Here is a 23469-nt window from a genome sequence, read left to right on the forward strand (position 1 = left end):
GAAATTACAGAGTATGAATGGACCACTGTACTGAAGCTGGAAAACATGCATCTGGGCTGAAAACAGGGTGGGCAATTAATGTTTATTGAATTATTACCTGAATCATAATTCTATTAGATACCATAAAAACACTTTTTAGGTCTTTGTTAAATTATGTCATTGCTCTTTTGTTCTTGCTAATTTATTACCTAAGTAATCCCTGCTCATTGTAAATGCATTGGAAAATTTAAAAGCACAAATAGGAAAGTAAATATTCAAGAGAATATTTGCCTGAGACCACTATGTTTTACTCACATGGCCTCAAAGAGAGCTCAATAACTATGTGTCGAAGGTACTATTTATTGAGTGCCAGTCACGCTCATAAGCGAATTGCCATCTGTTTTCTTTCATGAGAACGTAAGCTCAGTGAGCACAGGGACTCCTCTGTCTTGATCATCACCGTGTTCCTAACACCTGCGATAGTGCCTGGCACGCAGCAGGCACTCAATAAATATTTGCTAAATGAGTGACTAAATCACCTCTCTTAATATTCACATTGATTTTACTGTCATCCCTGTTTACTGATGGAGATACAGAGGCACAGGGAGAGTACACTGACTGCCCCAGGTCTCTTAGTGCATAAGCTAGGATGTGCTCCCAGAAAGCCTGACTCTGGGGCTCATTAATACATTTGGTTGTCAATCCTTAGATAGAGGAGGAGCCTGTTGAAACTAAGGTGGGTGGGATGATGTCAATAACCCCATACTGAAATTAAGACAGAAACCCTTTTTCTCACTGTAATAGGTACCATCAAGAGCCTGTTATGTTATATTCATTGAGCAGTTCTATTAACTGGCAGCATCAGAAGCTGAAAACAAACAAACAAACAAAAAAATATGAAACCATTTGTCTCTCTGTCTCTCACCATTCTTTGCTCCAGAAATATGCCATCCACTGTTGTCTGCCTTCTACGTTAGTGGCTGAATGGTTTAGCAGATGAGTATTAGATGGGCTATTAGGATTTCTATGAAATCACGTGAGTGTTTAGAAAAATATAGCTGCAATTTATGTCTATCCAAGCCTTCAGAAATGGAGGAAATGTTAGCGTCATTTCATGTTGGATGTCAGTCCATTGTGACTTTCACTCTTGCCTATTTAACCAAAGTAAATACTTGCCCTTAGAAACAGAAGTTGCTTTGCAGCAATAGGTGAACAAATCTCAATGCAGACATTTAACTTGATCCCAGAGATCAAGAAACTATTGCATGAAATTTGCACATACAGCATTCATAGTAGTCACTGATATGTTTTTATCATGTGTCCTGAGAATATTTATGTATGTTACTATGTGAATTTTTGAAGTGAATAGAGATTAAGTAAAATAACCAACTTTTTGCTTTCAAAGGAAAGGTAGCAGGAAAAAATATGAAAATGATGTGCTCTAAGTTTTCTCAACCCTTAGAAACTTATTTAGATTTAGGCTACAAACAGAAAAGCACAGATTTATTCCTTTGTGACTCTCCTTTTCATTTATTCAACAAATATTTTTGAGCAGGAATTATTCTGTTTAATTTCTTAGATTCATTTCTGACTTCATTACATTGTTACAACAATAGCACAAAGCTCTTCTGGTTTTCAGTAGTTGCTCCGAAACTTGAAACATTTTCAGCTGTCCATTAGTGATTTGGAAGTAAAGTAAAGTAAAGCATAGTAAAGCAGGCTGTGTTGGCAACTAGAAATAGCCTGTGAGTTCAGAATGAAAATAAATGGGGTAGGAGGGAAGATTTGTACTCCAGCAACAAGTAGTTTATTCTGTGGTAAATAAGGACCTTCTTTAAAAAAAAATTATTGAAATGTAGTTGATTTACAATGTTAGTTTCAGGTGTACACCAATGTGATTCAGTTAAACATATACATACATACATACATACATACATACATACATACATATTTTATTTTCAGATTATATGTTATTATAAGAAAGTGAGTATAGTTTCCTGTTCTATACAGTAGGTCCTTGTTATTTATCTATTTTATATATAATAATGTGTATCTGTAATCTCCAACCCCTAATTTATCCCTCCCCACCCTTTCCCCTTTGGTAATCATAGTTTATTTTCTTCTTGAATATATTGTCTCAAATATTTCTTTTCAAAGTCATGTCTTCTGCCATGTTGTAAGTAGATTTACAATGTACTGACATGGTGCCCAACGATGTTTTGGCCAAACTTTCTGTCCTTACCTCTCCCGGTTCATTGTTTGGGAGTTGGCAACCGTGTACCTGTGCTCCAGGTGGATGGGAGAGCCCTTGCTTAGCCTGAACACCAGAGAAAGCTCCTGAGCGGACCCTGCAGAGGGTGCACTCAGGGGAGGAGGGATTGTCAGACCCTGGGTACTAGAGCCAGATAAAGTGTGGTAGCAGGAATGCCTGAAATCAGAACATGTAGGATCAGGTTCCAGGACCTTCGTCAACCATCAAAGGAGCTTCTTGAAACTTGGTCCCACTGAGACTCACAGAATGTCGGTGGCTCCTTACGTGACCTCACTGGTGTTTATGATCTGGTGATGATGTTTGATACACCATGAAGAGATGATTCTCAAGAATCATGTTTTATGAATACATTTCTTTGGAAGTTTTGGTTTAGCTGAAAACTAAGGCAAAGGCTTTCCCTTTTGTTTCCTGGTGAGGAAGTGAGAAGACAGGGACCTACCCCATCAATGTCTACCCTTTGAGGCAGAAGCCAAAGGAACTATTTTTACTTGAGACTCTGAAACCAAGGCTTATGCAGTGCTATGCTTTAGGGGCCAAAGGTGCCCATAGTTAGAGAAAAGCAGGGGAAGTTGAGTGGCTCTAGCACAGTGAGGGCTGCAGGGAACAGACCTGGCAGCAATGGGAACGTCAAAACATGCCAGAAGAACCAGAGGCAAGCTTGGGACTCAGGGATGCCGAGTCACGCTGAGCATAGAGAGAGGCAGGAGTCAGATTATTTTATTTAGTTTTGTGATTCCCTCTGAGGCTGTGCCAGTGAAAAAGGCAGTAGATGCGGCCACTAGTAGTAGAAGAGCCGTTCTTACCGTGAAAGCTTATTCCAGATCGTGAAAGAAGAGCTCTCTGTGTCAAACAGGGAGAACCGGGAGCTGCCTGCTCAGCTCACCAGGCATCTCTATATTTTACAGCAACTCCACGTGCTTCCAATTTGTAGCCGAGGCTGGGGAACCACTGTCTTAGAGTAACGCCTCTCAAACCTGAACATGCCTGCCAATCGCCTGGGGATTTTGTCAAAAAAATACAGATTCTGCATCAGAAGGTCTGGAGTTCTCATGTCTAACAAGCTCCCAGGTGACACTGATGTTGCTGGAAGGTAAAACACACTTTGAATCGCAAGAGCTTGGAGCACTGGTTCTCATACGTTAGTGGGCATCAAAATCTGCCAGAGTCCTCATTAAAACACAGATTATGGCTCCCAGCTCCCAGTTTCCTGTTCAGTGGATCTAGGGTAGGGCCTGATAATTTGCATTTCTATTAGTTCATGGGCAGTGTAGCTCTGGACGTGATCATATAGGGCGGTGGTTCTCAAACCTGGCCATGCCTGGCAAACTTATGAAGTAAGCTTAGGCTAGACCCTTCACCTCTCCAGAGGCTCCCTAACTCCCCATACCACCCCCAGCACCTCCCCCTATCCAGCTCTCACAGAATCTGACCTAATCTAAAGTCCCCTGGGCGATGCTAACATGACTTCAAGTTTGAGAACCGCTGAGAGAAGTCTTCACAGGTCATATGAAGACTTCAGATTTTATTCTAAATATAATACCATGTACTAGCTGCCCCTGCTTTTCAAAATAATTTGTGACTGGATACAAAGGTGTTTTAAGGCAGATCACTGATGAAATCCTGACAACTGGACCACATGCCTTTATCTGGAAAGGTGAATGAATAATCCCTAAGAGGCAGAAACTGTCCTCATTATCTCTTTTATTACGCATAAGGGAGACTCAGAAAGGTTAACAGACAACTCTTTAATTCCTGTAGAGAAATATATTAAAAGGTACACAAATTGGTTAATTTTGAAATTTACTCCTGGCTTGATAGTTTTCTCCCACTTTCTATTAACTTGGTCTGTTCCATTATGGGTTATGTGGCAGAAACTAATTACTTGGAGCCTGCAATTTGAACTGACAGGTAATTGAAACTCAGGTTCCGCAGGAATAGCTGTGTAATGCATAATACATTATTAAACACGAATTATTTAAAGCACAAGTGAAGCGAGTTGAAGTCAGCTCTAGCAGTTGGTGGTTCATAATAAAATTGAAACTACAGGTAATTAATATAGGCCCAAAAAAGCTCATTTCCAGTTGGCCTGCAAAATTGTTTTTTGTCATTTGGCATTAATTACGACATGCTAATATGTCTAATTTTATTTGGCCCATCTACATTCACCTCATGTCCTCAGAATGAAAAGCAGAATAAAGCTCTAAATCAAGAAAGAAAGAAAATGATCTATCCCACACTTCTATTAATATTTAATCTTCTTTACTGAATTAATACTCTGGGGTTGCCAACACAAACCTCAGTGGAAATGGTGAATCTTTTAAAAGAATATGAAATCGGATTTTAGTTTCAAATGGCATGGTATTATCTTTTAAAATTTGATTGCTTAATTTTTTTTCTAAATGGAAGAAAGTCTCACTAAAACAATGGGATGGGTATCGCCAGTAGTTTACATATGTACATACCAGAGTAAATATGATAAATGTGTAACATATAAATAATATACAATATACAATAAATATCTACATATACTATAAATTATCTATCTCTATTTGTATCTATGTAATTTCCTTCCTGGTCTTTGCTTCTGAAATTGTCCACCTGAAGCCTGGGATCCTGTAGTAGCATCACTTATAACAATGCTTGTAAAGAGTAGAAAAAAAACTTAGATTTCAAAAAGTATAGTTGAAGTAGTAACTGTGTGTGAATGCACCACTGTGAGTTGCAGAGAGGACTCCAGAACTGTGCAGTGTGCATTTCTCCAGTACTAATACGCCATGGTGCCATGAAAATAACAGCTTTCACTTCCTCTGCCACCTATCTGCAACTCGGCGCATTGGCAGGAAAATCCATTTCTAGCCCATTAACATCCTTGTGAGGGCTTTAGAACCCTAAAGGCCGGTACTTGGTTTCCTATGAGAGCAACAGTCTGTAAGACTTGTTCTGTTTGTAATGAAAACAAACTTACCATAGGTGTACACGCTTTAGCTTCCGTATCTTGAAAAAGAGGATATTTATAGTGCCTCCCTCATTCGGTTGTTGTGTTATTAAATGAGCCATTGCATGTAAGTACTTAGAACGGTATCTGCAGTGTAGCACGTATTTTAGTGTAAACGTGAACATCTATTTTGAATTCATTTACTTCTCCCCACATCTAGAGCTGCGGCTCCGGTCCGCCATCATTTCTGGCCCTGTTCCTAAAACCGCCTTTTATTCGGTCTCTGTGTACCCACTCTTAACCCAATACAATCCATTCTTCACACAGAAGTCAGGGTGAAATTTTTTTTTTTTTTTTTTTTTTTTGAAGAGAAGTCCATCTTTATTGACCAGCAGACGACTCGAGGGGGATGAAGCGTGAGGAGTGTGAGGCCCCGATGGCAGGCTGGCGTGTTTCACGGGCTTGTAAGTGATTGAAAACTCGCCTCGGCACTGGCCCATCATCTCAGGCTTCATTTTCACCTGGTTGAAGGTCTTGCCGTTGTACACGCCCACCAAGCTGCCCACCGTCTCCAGGAGATGACCGTCTCGCGCAGGCGCGGTTTCACCACCACGTGTTTCTCCGTGGGCGGTGCCGCCGTCCCGGCCTCGCGCAGGCGCTTCAGCAGCGACGGCAGCTTCCTGCGCGGCGACGGCAGCTTCCTGCGCAGCGTGTGGTCTAGCCGCCGCCGCCGCCGCCGCATCCTCTGCTCCAAGAACATGTGCTCACCTGGTCGAGGTCCGCGCCGCGGTAGGTGAACTTCCGGACGGGCCGCTTCTTCTTTTGTTCCACTTCCGCCGTCTTGGTGCTTCGAAAGGCCAGGGTGGGTTATTTTTTATGGTAATTTAGTCATATCATTCACCTGACCAGAACTTGGCAAGATTTTAAGTGAATTCATTAAGAATGAAATGCGAGCTTTTTTCATGGGCCTCGAGGCTCTCCATGCTCTGGCCCTTCCCTGCCGTCCTAGACTCATTTTCTACCTGGTTCCCTTCCTTCACTATGTTTTCTGGCTCATCCGCGTTTTTCAAATGGCCTTTATGTGCCATGTTTTCTCTCTTCCGGAATGTTCTTTCTCTAGCTCTCCACGCTGCCTTTTTCAGGTCTGTGTTCAAATGTCCTCTTAAAAGTGACTTTCCTTATTATCAGGTCTAAATAGGCACATACTTTTCTCCTCAGTCCCTGTGAAACATTTACTGTTTTATTTTTCACTTCAGACTCTAAATCAGGTGAAATTTTATTACTTATTTCGTTGTTTGCTAGTTTCTTGTTTGTCTCCTTTGCTAGCTATCCGTGTTTATTATTACTGTACATACCAGAGACAATACCTATTAGTTGAATAAGTGGATACTTTTACATATTTTGAAAAATGGAAGTAGAATGATTGAAGATACTTGCTTGGAGGTTGTGAATTATTTCCATTAGCCAGGGATTCAGATGGAAAGGCTTTTTTTTTTTTTTTTTTTTAGTTGCCTCACTTGTTTCTCCTCTCTCAGTAACTGCCGTCTAGTGCTGCCTGTTGTTCAGTATCAGAAAACTACTGTTTTATATAGCTTATCTGTTGTTGTTGTGGTTTTTTTTTTTTGATTGTTTAAAACAGAAAAGTAAATCTGGTCCGTATTTCTCTATCTTGATAGGAACTAAACAATTGCACGTATATTATTTTTTATGGCTCCAAATGATTGCTTGTACTTTGTATGGACTTTTACAGATGAGAGCATCTTACATAAAGGCAATTCATGGAGATTATAGTGTCCTTTCTCTGTCTCCAAGTTAATACCTAAGTCAATGTGCTGCCATCTTGGGACACTATGTGTGATAATGGAAATTCTATGAATGCAAACTTAGAAGGACTTAATAGTGTTTCTTCAGCTTTTTCCCTAGGCTTATCTCTGTTATGTCATATCTGGTTGGTTGAAGAACCAGGGCAGAGACCCAGGAGAGACCCTGAGAGACCCACAGTCTAAGCTTACAAAGTGCTTTGAGCAATTCTTGCTTATTTTTCTGTAAACCAGATAGATTGTTTCAAACCTGAATGCTAGAAAAGGGAACACGTGAAGTTAATATCTGCAAGAATTTAATTGTTCTAAGAGTCAACACAAGATTTTTATTAAAAGAATAATTCCCCCTCCCCATCCTGGAGATATATTTAAATAATAAAATCAAATAGATGTGGAAATGTATTCAATAGATCCACACTTGGAAATTTGGAATATGGTTCAAAACAATAAGAAATATTTTTTATAGAAAATTAGGCTTCTATTACATTGATTTCTAGGCAGAATATTTCAGCGTAAATATCCTGGGATTGCCTTTCTACAAACTGAAAAGTGGATAAATGTGAAATAATCTACTAGCACTTACACATTCTCTTTTCTTTTTGAATGAAACAAATTTTCTTCCTCAATTAAAAGTCTGGGAATGGGTGATGTTATTACAACATAGAAAATTATGAGTTATTTAATCCTTTGTGTAATGAAAGGGAAACACATAAAGAACTTTGAAAAGACTTTGCTATTGGTGACTGTTCTGATGTGTGGTGCCAGTTTCTGCATTCAGACCTGGTTTGATGCCAAGATGTTGTATATGGATACTCTTAATGTATTCTTATTATATTTATAGAAATAAGGCATGAAAAACATAATGATAACCCTGGAAGGAGGAGGGAAAAAACTCTAATTTAGACTAACAACCAGTTCTAATACAAGTGAGGATATCAACTAGTGAATTTGTTATAGCATAACTTGAGTTTAGATATAAATATAGTGTTGAAAGTTATTGTTCCACACTAGTAGGTTAACCCTAATTGCTGGACATCAATGTCTAGTTTTTAGGTGCTAACTTGGATTAAAAGCAAAGTATTTCAATTAACGAGTTGTTTAGTAAGTAGACTTGAGTTGTGAGTTCTCATTCACCGGAAGTCCCTGGGCCTTCTATTTGCTATTCTTTAGGTAGGAAAGAGTGGGCCAATCTTGGCAAGGTAGGGAAGGGAAGATGATTTTCTCAGTCATACGTATGGACTGGTCCCCAAATAATAGATCCAAATTGCCCTAAAAATATTTCTGTGACACTGAAACAGAATGTGAATTACATGCATTTATTTAAGAAATGTATAAATATTATGATATGCAGGAGCTAGGTTTCAGTCACTTTTCTAGATATTTTGGAAACATCAGTGAACAACAGCAAAACATCATAATTCCTACCCCCTCATAAGAGCTTAGATTCAATTAGGGGGTAGATATACAATAAAAATAAATGTAAAAACTGAATATATTACAAAATAGAGAAGGTGATGACAACTTTGGGGAAAATAATAGGGAGTGGAGTCAGGGCAAGCAAGCTGAATGCATTGTCAATGACGTCTGAGTAGGTCTCATGCAAAAAGTAGTATTTGGTCAAAAACTTGAAGGAGATGAGGTTTTTAGCTAAAATGACATCAGAAGAAATACTGTTCTGAGCTGAGTGGTCAGTGCAACATCTCTAAGATGGAAGGTTCCTGGAAGTCAGTAAGAAACAGCAAGGGGGTGGTGTTCACAGAGTAGAATGAGCAAGGGGGAGGAAAATTGGGAGCTAGATCAGAGAGAGAATCGGGAGCTAGACCTTTGGGTTTTACTCTGAGGAACACGGAATTCCACGGTGTGACCCCGGTTCTTAAACTGTTCTATCCCAGGAGACCCTTTTCTACAGGTCTAAAATTAATCATGCCCATCAGTCATTATTGGCTGAAGCTGTACTATTTCTGATACCAAGCACCAGCCACTGTCTTCCCTCCCAGAGCATCAGCACCGTCACTTATTTTACGTGAAGGAGTGGCAACTTAACTGCACTTTACAAGTTGATGAAGAAATTAATTGCAGTGAGAGCTTCAGACATTGCCATAGTCAGATTCCTTTTTGCAATGAGCTAGGACTGGGTCAGCAAACATTTTTCTATAAAGGGGCAGAGAGTAAATACTTTTGATTTTGCTGGCCATATGGTATCTTTTGCAAAACTCAGCTCTGCCGTAGTGGTGACAGAGCAGCAATAGATAATGTAAAAATTGATTTACAAAATCAAGTGGAGGGCTGGATTTGGGCCCCAGGCTCTCGTTTGCTTACCCTTAGGATAGAACACAGAGAATATATTAGCTTTGGAGCAAACGCCATTAAGTGAGGGGTGATGCAGCATGGAGCAGGAGAAATAGCAGTCATTAAACCCTGGAATCAGACAGACCTGTCCTTCAGGCTCAACTCTGCTTACCCAGAGCATGTAGCAGGTGTTGTGGGGTGAATGTTTGTGTCCCCCTCCCACACCCTGTACAAAAAGTTCGCATGTTATAGCCCTATCTCCCAGTGTGATGGTATCTGGAGGTGGGCCCTTTTGGAGATTACTAGGTTAAGATGAAGTCATGAGGGTGGGGCCCCATGATGGGTAAAGACATCCTTAGAAGAAGAGGAAGAGAGACCAGAGCTTGCTTTCTTTCTCTCCACTTTGTGAGGGTGTGGCAAGAAGGGAGACATCTGCAAGCCAGGAAAAGGATCCATAGTGGGAACTCGATCGGATCTGCAGGCACCTTGAGCCTGGACTTCCCAGCCTCCAGAACTGTAAGAAATACACGTCTGCTGGTTAAGCCACCCAGGCTGTGGTATTTTATTATAGCAGCCCGAGCTGACTAAGACAGCAGGTGTTCAAAAATACAAGAGAATGTCTACCAGAGACCAGACTTTGAGGAAACATCACTTCAGGATATAATAATGGCTTCAGAAACAAGAGAGAAATGTAGAATAGACCAGTATCTCTCTAAATACTGCTTCTGTCCCATTGTCTCACTCTTCTCCTTCCAGTACTCCAATTTTACAGATTTATATATTTGATCATGCTTTACCTGTCTCTTATTTTCTGTCTTGTTTCTTTTATATTTTTACTATGTTCTTCTCTTGCATATTCTTATTCACCTGTCTTGTAGTTCACCAATCCTATCTTATACTGTGTCTAGTCTGCTGTAAAACCTACCCAGTGATTTATTAATCTAAAATATTGTATTTTTCCATTCTAAAATGTCCATTTGACTTAATTTAAGTTATCATTTTTTGCTTAATGCTCATTTTTTTCTACTATTTGATCAACTTTTTCTTTAATACCTGAATCATCTGCACATCTTCTGTTTTTTCCTCTCCTCTTAGTTTATAGCAAACCTAGTATGTCCTATGTATTAGCACGCCTCATCAGTTTGGATATTGTGGATAAGCAACAGCTTCTGTAGGGGTTAACCTCTAACCTCTGTTTGCTCAGTACTGCATGCTGCCGAAATCTGATCAGCTTTTTGGCTTTCCAGCTGCTGCTCTCCTCTGGGTTTGTAGAGTTCCACTTGACCCACGTGCAGCTTAGGCATCATCCACCAATGTGTAGGGATTAGGTACAGCATTTTGGGGGCTCCTTTCCTGATTTTTCTCTCACTCTCCGGAAATCTGCTTCTGCAGTATCCTGCCCTTACAGGACAGCCTTTTTCTACTTAGGCCCTATTTCCCATGCTTGAATGTGGAAAACTAGCTTAAGAAAAATCCAAGGGGACGTGGAGCTCATCTTCTGTACCTCCTTCTCTCAAGGATGACAGCACCTGTATTGCTGGCTCTCCAGTGTCAAGCAGTTGTTGGGTATATTTTATCCAGTTCTTCTAACAGTCTCAGCCGTAGCATTAATCCAGGACAGGACACTTTGCCAGGTCCAGAACTGGCTCCCCTTTGCGCTTCACCTTACTGTAATGTAATTTCCATCCCACTACTCCGCTGACACTGCTCTTGCTACACTCACCAGTGACTTCCATGGTACTCCTCCAGTGGATTCTTTTCAGCCCTCATCCTACTCTGTCTCTTAGTAACATTTGACCCAGTTGACCATCTTGGGTTTTCATTCCACACACTCTTGGCATTCCTTCTACCTCTGTGGCCATTTTTTCTCAGTCTCCTTCATTGACTTAATTCTCCTTTACTCAACTCTTCATGTTGGATGGAGTGTCTCAGGCCCTCTGATGAGAGGAGTCTCAGGGACTCCTTTCTCCTCAGTCAACACCCCCTGTATAAGGGATCTCATTCATATCTGAGGATTGCCACACTGTGCTGGAAACTCTAAAATTCGTATTTCCAGCCCAGGCCCTACTTGTAAGCTTCACAACTTAGATCTAATGGCCTACTTGAGAGCTCCACTTGGATGCCTCACAAGGATTTCTAAATATAGCATGTCTAAAACTGAACTATTGTTGTGCTGTATGCTGACCTCCCTCTTGTTCCCAAGTTCTCGAACTTTTGATCAAACTTTCAACTTGATGAGATTCCATCTCTTTGCTGATGCCCTTACTTTGCTTTGTTCTGGGCCAAGTACATTGTTCTGGAGTCATCAGAGTCTTTTTTTTTTTTTTTATTAGGGTATGTGAGGGTATAGGGGCTTCCAACCCTGAAATCTCACTGTATTGCAGCTTAGGATCGGTACAGGTATTCATAGGCAAGACCAAAGTCATCAGATAAAAATTAATTTATGTTCTTATGCTCTGTTTGAGACATTCAAAACATTGTTAATTTTAAAGTAATTTCTAAGAAGTTTTAGAAATTTGGAGGCTAGATTTCTGTAGATTCTGTAAGACTTGCCTTATGGAAAACAATTGCCATCTCATAGAATTCCGTCTACAATTTGTGGAACTGCTGCTGGCTAGATAGACTTTCAGTTTACATTATACAGGCTGAAGTTTTAGGCTGCTTTTAGTCAGGGATAACTAGGGGTTTTAGATGGATGTATGCCATCTCGTCTGTTCAACATCTTGAGCATTAAAAGACTTATTAGAAAGAAGAATATGTTTTAACTAATGAGTTTTAAGAGAAATGGTCTAAGTAAAGTAATACTTAAATTTTATCTATGTTCTTTAGAACCCCTAGTCATAGCACGGTGCTTGTTGACCCTGAGTGACCTTGGGTGTGTCACTTATTCTGTCTTCATTTTCCTCATTTATAAAGTGGTGGTGATAGTGCCTGCCTCAGTGGTTGCTAGGAAGCTTAAGTGGCTTAGCATTTATAAAGTGCCTAGAACAGTGCCTGGCCCAGGACAAACATGATAACCACTTGTTAAATAAATTAAATAAGTATTCCCAGCTTCTCCTTTTTAGTTTCTCTGTTGTTTTATGAAAGAACGGAGTCAGGAACCCTGGATTCTTACCTCAGAGGTGTCATTGCTTAGCTGTGTGGCCTTAGTACCTACCATTCAGTTTTTAGTGTCATTTAGCTTTGGTTCTGCATCTGTAACATTGTGAGTAACACTTACTGGGTGCTTTTCTGGTGCCAGGCTCTCCATGAAGCACTTGACCTACATCATGTCATTGAATTCTCACGGCTGCCGATAGATGGGTGGTAAGATACTAACCTTCATTTCATCTGAGGCTTACAAAGGATAATAACTTGTCCAAAGTCACACAGCTGGTAAACGTGGCATCTGGGCAGCATGTCCACTTCCCGAGCACAGAGCGCTGACCCCGCTCTGAGACCCTCATTCTTCCGCAGTGGCGGCTTATGTCTTACTGACAGGGCTTCTAGGCACTGAGAAGCAGCCCAGGTTCAGCCTGGCCTCTGCGTCTGCAGACCGTCTGCAGTTTTGGCTGCGGGAGAGCCCCTGAGACTGTCTTCTTGTCGGAGGGAGGACATCTTCCTTACCTCCTGGTGCTGGAGTCCGGCCCCCTTCAGCAGCTCACACGTTCTCTCTGGAGGTGGCCAGTGGGAGCCTGGGCTGGCCTTCATCCCTGGCTTTTGGCTCTTGTCTGTCATTGCCTTCCGTCTAGGCTGGATTTGCAGTTACACCAGAACATTCACGCAGACCCTAAGCCCTGTGTTGCCTCCTTGGCATGTTCTCCCCTGAATCAAGTCCTGGTTTTCCTTGGCAACCATGCAGCTTGACCCTCCCACCAAGCAGACCTCCCTGTAGTGTTAGCATTTCAAAACTGAATCCTGCTGTCAACATAATTGTTTGTTGTCCAGAATCCAGATTATCCTTGCAGTGGCCTTCAGGAGACAATAGATTGTCTATTTGTCATGTAATACCTTTGTGACCCAGATGATGAGAGAGGAGCAGGCCAGCAAGGGAGAAGGCATCACGGGGCCTCGGAGTAGAGTGTTCTCAGACCAGCAGACTCTGATTCCTCTTAAACCACACTGCAGGGGTGGGGGAAGGCTTCATCTACTCAGCCTGGACCAGGAGAGTCAATAAATGTCAGCGCTAGAAAGGATCAGGACAATATCCCAGCCACCACGAAGATGAAGAAATCAAGACCATTAGAGGCCAGTTGGCCTTGCTCAAGTTCCCATGTCACTTTAACATTGGACCAGGACCAGCCTTCCTCACACCAGCACTCTTAACCCTGTGTGGTGTCACCTCTTCCACATGAAACTCAGGTGTGTAGCAGGTACGAGTCCCAGACCACAGATGCAGGCGTGCAGTGGTCGCATTGTGCCTCCTCAAGAAGAGGGACCCCAGTATCTGTGAATACAAACTTACTTGCAAAGAAGGTCTTTTCAAATGTAATCAAGTTAAGATAAAGTCATCTTGATTAGGGTGGATCCTGAGTCCAGTGGCTGATCTCCTTCTAAAGAGAAGAGAGGGCACACAGGGGTGCATGCAGAGAGTGGGCCCTGGGGAGACAGACGCAGAGGCTGGAGTGATGCGGGAACACTGTGGACGGCGGCCAGCGCTGGAAGCTGGGAAGAGGTCTCCCCTAGAGTCTGTGTGGGAGGCTAGGCCTGCTGCCACCTCTAGCTTGTGCTTCTAGCCTCCAGAGTGGAGGGATTAAACTTCTGTTTTTTCAAGCCCCCCACTTTGTGGTACCTCGTGATGGCAGCCCTGGGAAACTAATACAAGGTGGCTCTTAAATATAATTTAATTTTTCTGTAATTCAACATGATGTTTATTTTGTCCTTTAGTGCCTCCAGGTGGTAAACACTTAAAACCCTCCCGCCTCCCAGGGCGTTGCCTACACAGCACCCCGGGTGCATCTGCCCTGCCCGGTTGTCTGGGAACACACCTCGTTTCTCTACCCACGGGCCCTCCCATAAAGGGTGGCTTCCAGCCCACCTCAAGGCAGGAGACTCAAATGGCACTTCACACTCATGGATTAGGCAGTTGAGGTGTTCTGGATGTTCCTGCACTGACGGCTTCTTTGTCATGATGGCTCTGCCAGGGAAATAGGCCCACCCATGTTTCTTCTCTCATCCTTACCGCCCCCTGCAGTCATGGGAAATAATTCTCCCCGCTTCCCTCCTCCTCATTTCTGGGCGCTCTCCCTAGTCTCTGTATCTGTGCCTTGATCCTCTCACTTCCTTACTTAGACTTTTGGGACACAAACCCCCACATATCTGCTGGCTCTTTCAGCTCTCTGTCTTGCCGCACCCCTCCCCCAAGGCAGTGCACCCAGAATATTTGCTATGGGCGGTGGCGAGGAGAGTGGAAAATAGCAGTGGAAAAAGAAAGAACATTAGTTGGTTTATCAAAACTATTATCTGGATGAATGTGATATGGAAGAAAAATGTACTCCTGAGCCAAAGAGACATGAAATCAGATCCCAACAATGCTACTTTCTAGCTGTAATTAGGACAAGTTATATTTAGTCTCTCTGAGCCCTGGTACTCTCGCTTACCAAAATAGGGAATTAAAAGACCTACCTTCTGGGGTTGTTGTGAGGATTAAATTTAGTGAGATAATATATGCAAAGTCATAATATCTCCATGTAACAGAAGCACAAAGAGAGTACCAACTAGCCAAGCCAGCGTTGTCACGGAAATGACTTCCAACTGAGCCCATGTCCCATTTCTCCCCTAAGGAACCAGCATCCATGATGTCCCCAGCTATTTCACCTGAGGGTTCTTTCTGAGCATGGCCTCCCACTGCTGCGCAGATACTGCCCTGGAGGATGGCTGGCTCCTTAATTGTCTTTCCTGTTCTACGAAATAGCCTGAGGTTGGAATCTGGCTTCTCTGTCCTTCCCAGGCATCATCATGTACAGGCTTTGGGGCACTTTGTCTTTTGTGCTTTCCTGAATCCAGATAAATACTCTGCAGATAGACAAGTGCCTTATATTTTAATCGACTTGGCTCTTAAACTGGAACACTGCTGAACTCTTGTGGAGAATGAGTGCTTTCCTGTGTTTTCAGAGCTGGTGAAACCCCTGTTGACCATGCCAGACTTTCCTTCTCTAAAAGGGTTGTCATTCAGACGCAGGGCCACTAGATGTCACAAATGGGGAAGTGTTCTGCCCTGCTCCCTGTGGTTTCTCCTGCAAGGAGATGGTGATGTACTATAATCCTTCTTTAAAAACAATGTTCTAAAAGACAATTTTTTTAGGGCAGTTTTATGTTTGTAACAAAATTGAGAGGAGGGCCGGAGTTTCCCATGTACCCTCTGCCCCCAGACGTACATGGCATCCCCTGTTATCAACATCACTTACCAGAGTGGTACCTTTTTTTTTTATTAAGGATGAACCCACACCAACACATCACTATCACTGAAAGTCCATAGTTTACCTTAGGGTTCATTCTTCTTGCTGTATACTCTGTAGGGTTGGACAAATGTGTAACATAGATCCATCATTATACTGTACTAGCATTGCTGAGCCTGGATGTTTGTGTGTCACCTCAAATTCATACGTTGAAATCCTAACCCCAAAAAGGTGATGGTATTAGTAGGTGGGGCCCTTGGGAGGTGGTTAGGTCTTGAAGATGAAGCCCTCACAAATAGGAGGAGTGCTCTTATAAAAGAGGTCCTGCAGAGCTCCTTAGCCCCTTCTGTTGTGTTAGGATGCAAGAAGTCAGCCACTCGGCAGGGAGCCCTCACCCTACCATGCTGACACCGTGATCTCAGACTTCCAGGCACCAGAACTGTGAGAAACAAATTTCTGTTGTTTATAAGCCGTCCCGTCCATAACATTTTGTTTTAGCAGCCTGAATGGGCTTAGACAATCAGAGTATTTTCACTGCCCTAAAAATCCTCTGTGCTCTGTCTCGTCTCTTCTCCTTACCCCACCTCTGGCAACCACTTATCTTTTAACTATATCTGCAGTTCTGTCTTTTCCGAAGCGTCATAGAGTTGGATTCCTACAGTATTGTAGCCTTTTCAGATTGGCTTCTTTCACTTAGTAATAACATTACTTTGCATCTTTTCATGGCTTGATAGCTCATTCATTTTAGCACCGAATAATATGTAATTGTCTGGATGTATCATGGTTTATTTATCCATTGACCTACTGGAGGTCATCTTGGTTGTGTCTAAGTTTTAGCAGTTATGGATAAAGCTGCTGTAAACATCCATGTGTAGGTTTTTGTATAGACAGGAGTTTTCAACTCCTTTGGGTAAATACTAAAGTGCATGATTGCTGGATCATTGCTGAGAGTGTGTTTAGTTTTGTAAGAAACTGCCAAACTGTCTTTCGAAGTGGCTGTACCATTTTCCATTCCCACCGGCAGTGAACGAGAGTTCCTGTTGCCCTATATCCTTGCCAGCATTTGGCATTGTGAGCTTTCTGGGTTTGGGCCATTCTAATAACATATATGGGATACATATGTGGTAGTATCTCATGGTTGTTTTAATTTGCATTTCTCTGATGACATGTGATATTGAGCATTTTTTCATATGCTTATTTGCCATCTTTATATCTTTGGTGAGGACTCTGTTAAGATCTTTGGCCCATTTTTGAAATCAGGTTGTTTTGTGTTTTATTATTGGGCATATTTTAAATTAAAGTCTTTTATCAGATGTGTCTTTTGTAAACATTTTCTTTAGTCTGTGGCTTGTCTTCTCATTCTCTTAATATTGTCTTTCACAAAGCAGAAGTTTTCAGTTATAATAAAGTCCAGCTTAGCAGTTATTTCTATCATGGATCATGTCTTTTATATTGTATTTAAAAAGCATCACCATGCCCAAGGTCATCTGGGTTTTCTCCTATTTAGGAGAATTTTGCATTTTACATTAAGGTCTGTGATCCATTTAGAGTTAATTTTTGTGAAGGTTGTAAGGTCTGTGTCTAGATTCATTTTTTTGTATGTGGATGTCCAGTTGTTCCAGCACCATTTGTTGAAGACGTTGTCTTTGCTCCGCTGTATTGTCTTTGCTCCTTTGTCAAAAAGCAGTTGACTGTATTTATGGGTGGCTATAGTACTAGGTAAATGCTTAGTTCTTTTCAAACTTCAGTTTAAATGTCACTGGCCCTGCTATTCTTTCTGGGGCTCCCTCAGAAAAGGTCCATCTCTCCTTTCACTTTGCTTATATGGCAGTTGGCGTCAGTGTCAAATCAAGAGGATAGGAGATGGAGTGGGGAGCAGAGTGCCCTGGAGGCAGGTGCAAAGGGGTACATCGTCTGTGGAGAATTTTAAGAACAATAATAAAACAGACCAATGATCAGCTTGCTTTCTGTTAGCACCATGCATTGGCAGTTCTCAGCAATGGCAGTGACAAAATTCTCCTCCTGTGAGGAGTGGTCCCCCTTCCCACCTCTGTAGTCCATACACCCCTTTCCACCCTGGTCGACGATGACTCTTTATACACCTTAGTTACGGCACCAGGCACCTTGTACTGTACTGTTCACCCTGGACTGAGAGTTCTTTATGTCTAATTTGTGTATGGCTGATCTTTGCCCCTTCTGTGTTGTCTCTTTATTATCCCTGTTATGATTCCTGGCCCAAAGTAGTCACCAATAATATTTAGTTGTATAAATAAAGGGCAGTAGTAATTCATTCTTCATCTGCATGTGGGAATAGTAGAGATAAAGGCTTCTAGCCCCAAAGCTCAACCAGTGTCTTTAATCAGGGTCATTATCATTCCCACAAACTTGATTTTCTTTTAATTTTCCACAGTTACTAAGTCAAAACTCCACTTTTCCTGGTACCACCAGCCTATTGGAAGAGGTGAAGTCATGTAACAATAATAACTTAACTGTCAGTAGTCCGTGGCTCTACCTGCCTGATCAGGATTCCTGACCCTGTTTATGCATGTATCCAGTTGTGCAGTGAATGAGTGTCCGTGCAGTGGGTAACTATCGACTGCCACGTGCCGGGCGCTGGGCCAGCGCCTCTGACGTCTCACCCAGTTGTGCGTGAGAGTTCCACGTGGGTGTCTCAGCCATGGCTCACACGGAGGGAGATTGAAGCACTTCTGCATTTCTCTTCCCATAATGCGCCTTCAGTGCACTGTTTTATAACAGTGTCTCTGACTATGAATGAGTCTTTGCAAAGATTCCTTCCAAGGGTGAGGAGAAAAGAGCTGAAAAGAAAGAAAATTCTTTCTAGCTCCTCATCACCCTTCATTTCTCCAGTCTGTCCCTTAACTAACGGCCAGACTATCTTTCAACGTTTATAGATAAGTTTAAGTCACTTTCTTCATCAAATGTCCTCAGTGGTTTCCAGTTCTTAGAAAATAAACCTCAATCCTATGACATTTAAGGCTAGTTGAAGGATAAAAACATACAAGGAAATGTCACAGAACCAAAATGACAAACATCTGGGAATTCTTAGGCTTTTTCTTCTCCCTGCCAACTGAAGAGTGGTCTGGCTTTCCCCTGCTCAGTGTTTTCTGTCCCTTTTTGTGTTGTGGAGAGTTCTTTCCCCCAGTGTCCTGTGCACTGCTGCTGGTTAGTGGGTGTCATTCGGGGTCAGAGGGAGCGTGGGCCTCAGCTTCAGCATGTGCTTAGCCCACCAAGATGGTCCATCCATAGTGGCAGGTTTATCTGCCACTGTGTGAAATAAGATTATTCACACAGAACTCCTGCACGGTTGGCTTTTGTGAATCAACACTGGGAGAAACGGTGAGAAGTGTGAACAGGAAAAGAGAAGGAAAGGGGCCAGAGAGAGGACGGCTAGGACTGAGAAAGGAAGTTTTTAGGATGGTCAGTGTGGGAAGGGGCCAGAGCAGCACCGAGGTGGTAAAAAAAGTGGATGGGAGAGAAATGGGACTTTAAGAAGCATTGCTGTAATGAAGAATCTGAGTTACTGGGAGATTTCTTTTCATTGCTGGACTTTGTTTTCTTTGTCCACCATCATGTCAGAAAAATCATTTTATACTCCAGACCTCGTGTCTCAGCTTAACTAGCTAACCAGATAATTAAGGTCTGTAACTGCCTTCCAGGTCAGTGAGTGTTGGGAGAAGAAATTCTCTCATCTTTGCATTCATCAGCTGTTTGACCTTTTGAAAGTGAACACTTTTCTTAACTTGCACTTTTTCATCTGCAAACCAGGGGAGTGACAGCACCTGCCTCATGGAGTGGCTGTGAGGATTAAGTGCAGTCATGGGCACACAAAGTCCTCAGCTAGGGTATTTGGCATAGTGTGAGTGCTAAATGAATGATCACATCCTGTTATTGTTTACGTTGTGAGATGGAGAAAATTAAGCAGAATCCTGGGACGTCTCTGCGAGGAAATTATGTGTCCTGGCAAGCAGGATGGGACCTGGAGTAACCCTGGGGCTTGCCGAATTACAGTGCCTGGAATCAAAGCATTCTCCTCCTTGCAGTGGTTCCTGTAGTCTGTAGACACAGCGTATTTTTATTTCTAACTGCTAACATGTCCGATTTCCCCTAAGTAGTCGCTTTGGAGGTTAAACCTTTTGTATAATTTTAACATTTTTCTGTATCTCATTTGCTTCGGTTTGTTTTTCTGTTTTCTTCTGTATTCCATCTTGTTTGCTTTCTCCTACTCAATCCTACTTCTGTCAAAAAGATTGGAGGATTGCAGAGCTCCTCCTGATTTGAATTTAAGAAGTGAAAATTAGCCCAGCATCTCAGCTCTCTTCTCTCCGGGCCACTGCCTTCTGCCCTTCCTGCCCCCACCCCACTTCTCGGCCCTTTCCGCCCAGAACAGCTTGCTTGTCCAGATCTCAGCTCCTTCACCTTCAGAGGTGAGAAGGATAGAGGCCTTTAATCAGCTGTATCTTTTGGTTTCATAAGGAAGCAACAGCAATAACAACAGAAACTACAGTGCCTCAACAGCTAGTTGTAATTATAAGCCAGATACAAATTAAAATAAAATGTAAGGCAACACACTGGGGCAAAAGCTCCTTAAGCCAGGGTGGTCCAAAGGGACACTATCCGTCTTTCTCGTGGTTTTCTTTCACTTTCTCCTAAATCTTGCTCTTTGGTTATTGAATTCAGGGTTCTGTCCTCTCATATCATTTCAAAGACTCAATATTCTTAGTCTATGTTTTGAGAAGACCAGCACAAAAGCTCTCTACAGAAATCATCCAGGGAATGCTTTCAAGGGGAAAAGACCCTTTATAAGACGTGTGTGTGTGTGTGTGTTTGTATATGTGTGTCTGTGTGTGTGTGTTCATGTGCACAAGCAGAGCACTTTCTGGGAGGATCATATCTACTAGTAAAATCCCGAAGACCCTTCTAAAATTAGTCACAGTTTGTAGGACTTTATGCATTCATCCAAATATTTAATTCCATTTATTTCTGCTTTGTTCCTGCTTCTCTCATTGCACTTACATTTTCTTTTTACACTAATAGTTCTATACGGTCATTTTAGATCTCAAAGCAGAAATAACTCTTCCTTACTATAATTTGAGAGGATTAACTCACAGTTTGAGGCCTATGTAATAGCTATTTTAATTAAGATGAAGTTTTCAAGGATTGTGGATGTGTGGTGATACAGAAGGTAATTAAGCTTGGCTCCTACTGTCTAGGATTATAATATAACGGGAAGGCAGATATATTTTTAAAAAATCACCACCATCACCAATGGTCACAGCAATGCAGAGTCATACATATAGGGAGTTATGGGAAGGACAGATGAGGGGTTTCTAAATCTATCTGAGAAAGTTAGGGTAGAACTGTTGAAATAGGTAATACTCAAATGTATCTTGAAAGGCCTTGAGGAACTTTTAAAGGGAGAACAAGTGGGAATGAGCATTCCTGGCAGGAAGGGGAACAACAGTTAGTTTGGGTGTATCTGGGGCCTGAGGTGAAGGGGAGGTATGGTGGGACCTGCGACTGGTAGGGGACATTGGAGTCAGGTGAATGATCCCATGTGAGTGGCTTGGGATTACAGATCAAATCACCATAAATATATGTGGTGTATGTGTCTGTGTGCCCCTTACATACATGCCTACCTAGAGAAAATGTACTTGGGGAGAAGTCTGCTCAGCTGTTGATAACGTCCAGGGTGTGGGAGATGGGGAGACGGAGGGTGAGCAGATAGAGACCATTTGGGGACCGAGGAGTCCAGGATCTAGAGATCTAGAAATCCAAGTCCTGGTCTGAGGTAGACACACAGGGATGGTTCCCTGAGACATGAAAGAGGACCCGGATCTGCCACAGGGGAAAGAGACCAATGCTGCTACATACACTGTTGAAGCCTAATGGCACTTTAAAACACAACGGCAAATATAGACCCTTAAACACTTCAGTTTGCTTGTTTAAACTGGGAGCTTTCAGCTTATTTTATCAAGAAGTATCTTGGGTTTTGTGCAGAGCATTGTGCAGAGTGCAGTGGTTTAGGTCATGCAATTATGTTCCAGATGAAACCCTATTATTCACTGGTAAAGTTCAAATGTAAAATGACTATTTTTGGAAAGGTGACGCTCACATAGTTCCTTTGCATTTTAATAAGCAACATGTTCATAGATAACTTTATTCTCAGCATGTCTTTGGTGCCTTGGCAAATAAGGCCATGCAGTATTTTCACTGATAAACACATTACTGATGGCAGAGTGTAGACCACAGAAAGTAAGACTAAACACTGTAAAGTTGTTCGTATGTTATGGCTCTCTGTGAGAGAGCCAGACGTTTGTATCCTTTGCCTAGGGCTGCTTTGAGACAGTTTAGCTGTCAAATAAAGTTACTAAATGGGCTTTTAATTTACTGTATATATCAGAACCTGAGGATAATGTTGCAAGTATCTGAGAACTGGCTGGTGAAAGAAACTCAATTTGGCTGTTATCACTGCTGAAGGGGTCATAGTTGATTGATTCTTTCAGTTTGCAAGAAAATATTTTTAAGGAGGTGCTGAGGTAATATATTTGAATTAAATTTAGTGGGTAGAGTAACTATGGAAAGATTTTTTACTCTAAAAATGGCTTTTATCTAAGCCCTTTTCCATGATAAAGATGGAAAGTTTTATAGGCTGGTGCCTTTATTTGCTTGTTCGGTTTTGTTTTGTTTTGTTTTGCTTTTCCCCTCAAGTAACATTTACTAGTTACCTTTCTTGATGATACAGGCTTTGTTTCTTCCATTATCAGTCTTGATGATTCTGTCTGAGCATGTCTCCAGTGTGTAGCCTTAAAATGAGAAACTTAAGGGTCTTGCAGGCTGTAGGAAGGGTGGTGATGTTTTACAGGATCTAATCACAGAATGGAGGATTGATTAGAAGTGAGGTTTTGTTGTTGTTGTTGTTGTTGTTGTTGTTGTTTTAAGAAGCGTCCACCTGGAAGTTGCTTTCCTCTGACCCATGCCTGCAGCAGTCTGTAGAAGTCATGACCAGTGCAGCCACGGGGAGAAGGCCCCTTCTGAGTCCTCCCTCCTGGGCTTCCCCAGGAGGACGTGTTCGCAGATGGGAATTAGCAGATAGTGAACCTCTTAGAGTCTGGCCCTGCGGAGTCTGGATATCCTGTATACAGACTTTTTCCAAAATACTGAACTCTGTTAATAATGACTGAAAGGTATTTCTCCATAGTTGATTATTGATAATGACTGATAGGTATTTAAAAAGCAATTTTATCCAGTTTGACACCTTGCCATAACCACTTCATTTAGATGCTGATACTCTGCCTTGATTTTTTAAAGCTTTCTGTATCCTTTGCATATGCATTGTTAGCTAAAAACATTTTGTCCAAAAACTTCAGCATTTGGCAATTTAATTCTTTCCAAAAGGGTCTCTTCTTTAAATATGAAATCACACCTTACACTTTTACCTAGAAACTACTTATCTGAAACATGTAAAGTTTTAAATTGTGGGAAGCCTAGTCACATAAAATTGTAGAATACTGTATACTTCATAATATTACCACCTTGTCCTAACAGAACTTATTATTAGCTGTGCTGTTACCCTATATGTTAAAAACAAAAAGGCAACAAAAATCAAAACAGTATCTTGTGTAGAAAAGTTTTTCTCGTAAAGGCAAAGACGCTATCAGTGGTAGCTCAGAAAGATCAGTTTGGCAGCTGGTGTGAGGCATCTCATGCCTAAATGCTTTTTTACATAAAGGTGACGTGAATCTGGTAATTAAAAATTATTCTAATGGTTATATTTTT

The 23469-nt window shown here is 41.8% G+C and overlaps 1 pseudogene; it reads right to left on the reverse strand.

Moving 5' to 3' along the window:
- Positions 1 to 5567: 5567 nt before the first annotated feature.
- On the reverse strand, positions 5568 to 10599 carry LOC123613019 (small ribosomal subunit protein uS19-like; annotated as a pseudogene).
- Positions 10600 to 23469: the final 12870 nt, after the last annotated feature.

This window comes from Camelus bactrianus, chromosome 3, assembly GCF_048773025.1.
Source record: "Camelus bactrianus isolate YW-2024 breed Bactrian camel chromosome 3, ASM4877302v1, whole genome shotgun sequence".
NCBI lineage: Eukaryota > Metazoa > Chordata > Mammalia > Artiodactyla > Camelidae > Camelus > Camelus bactrianus.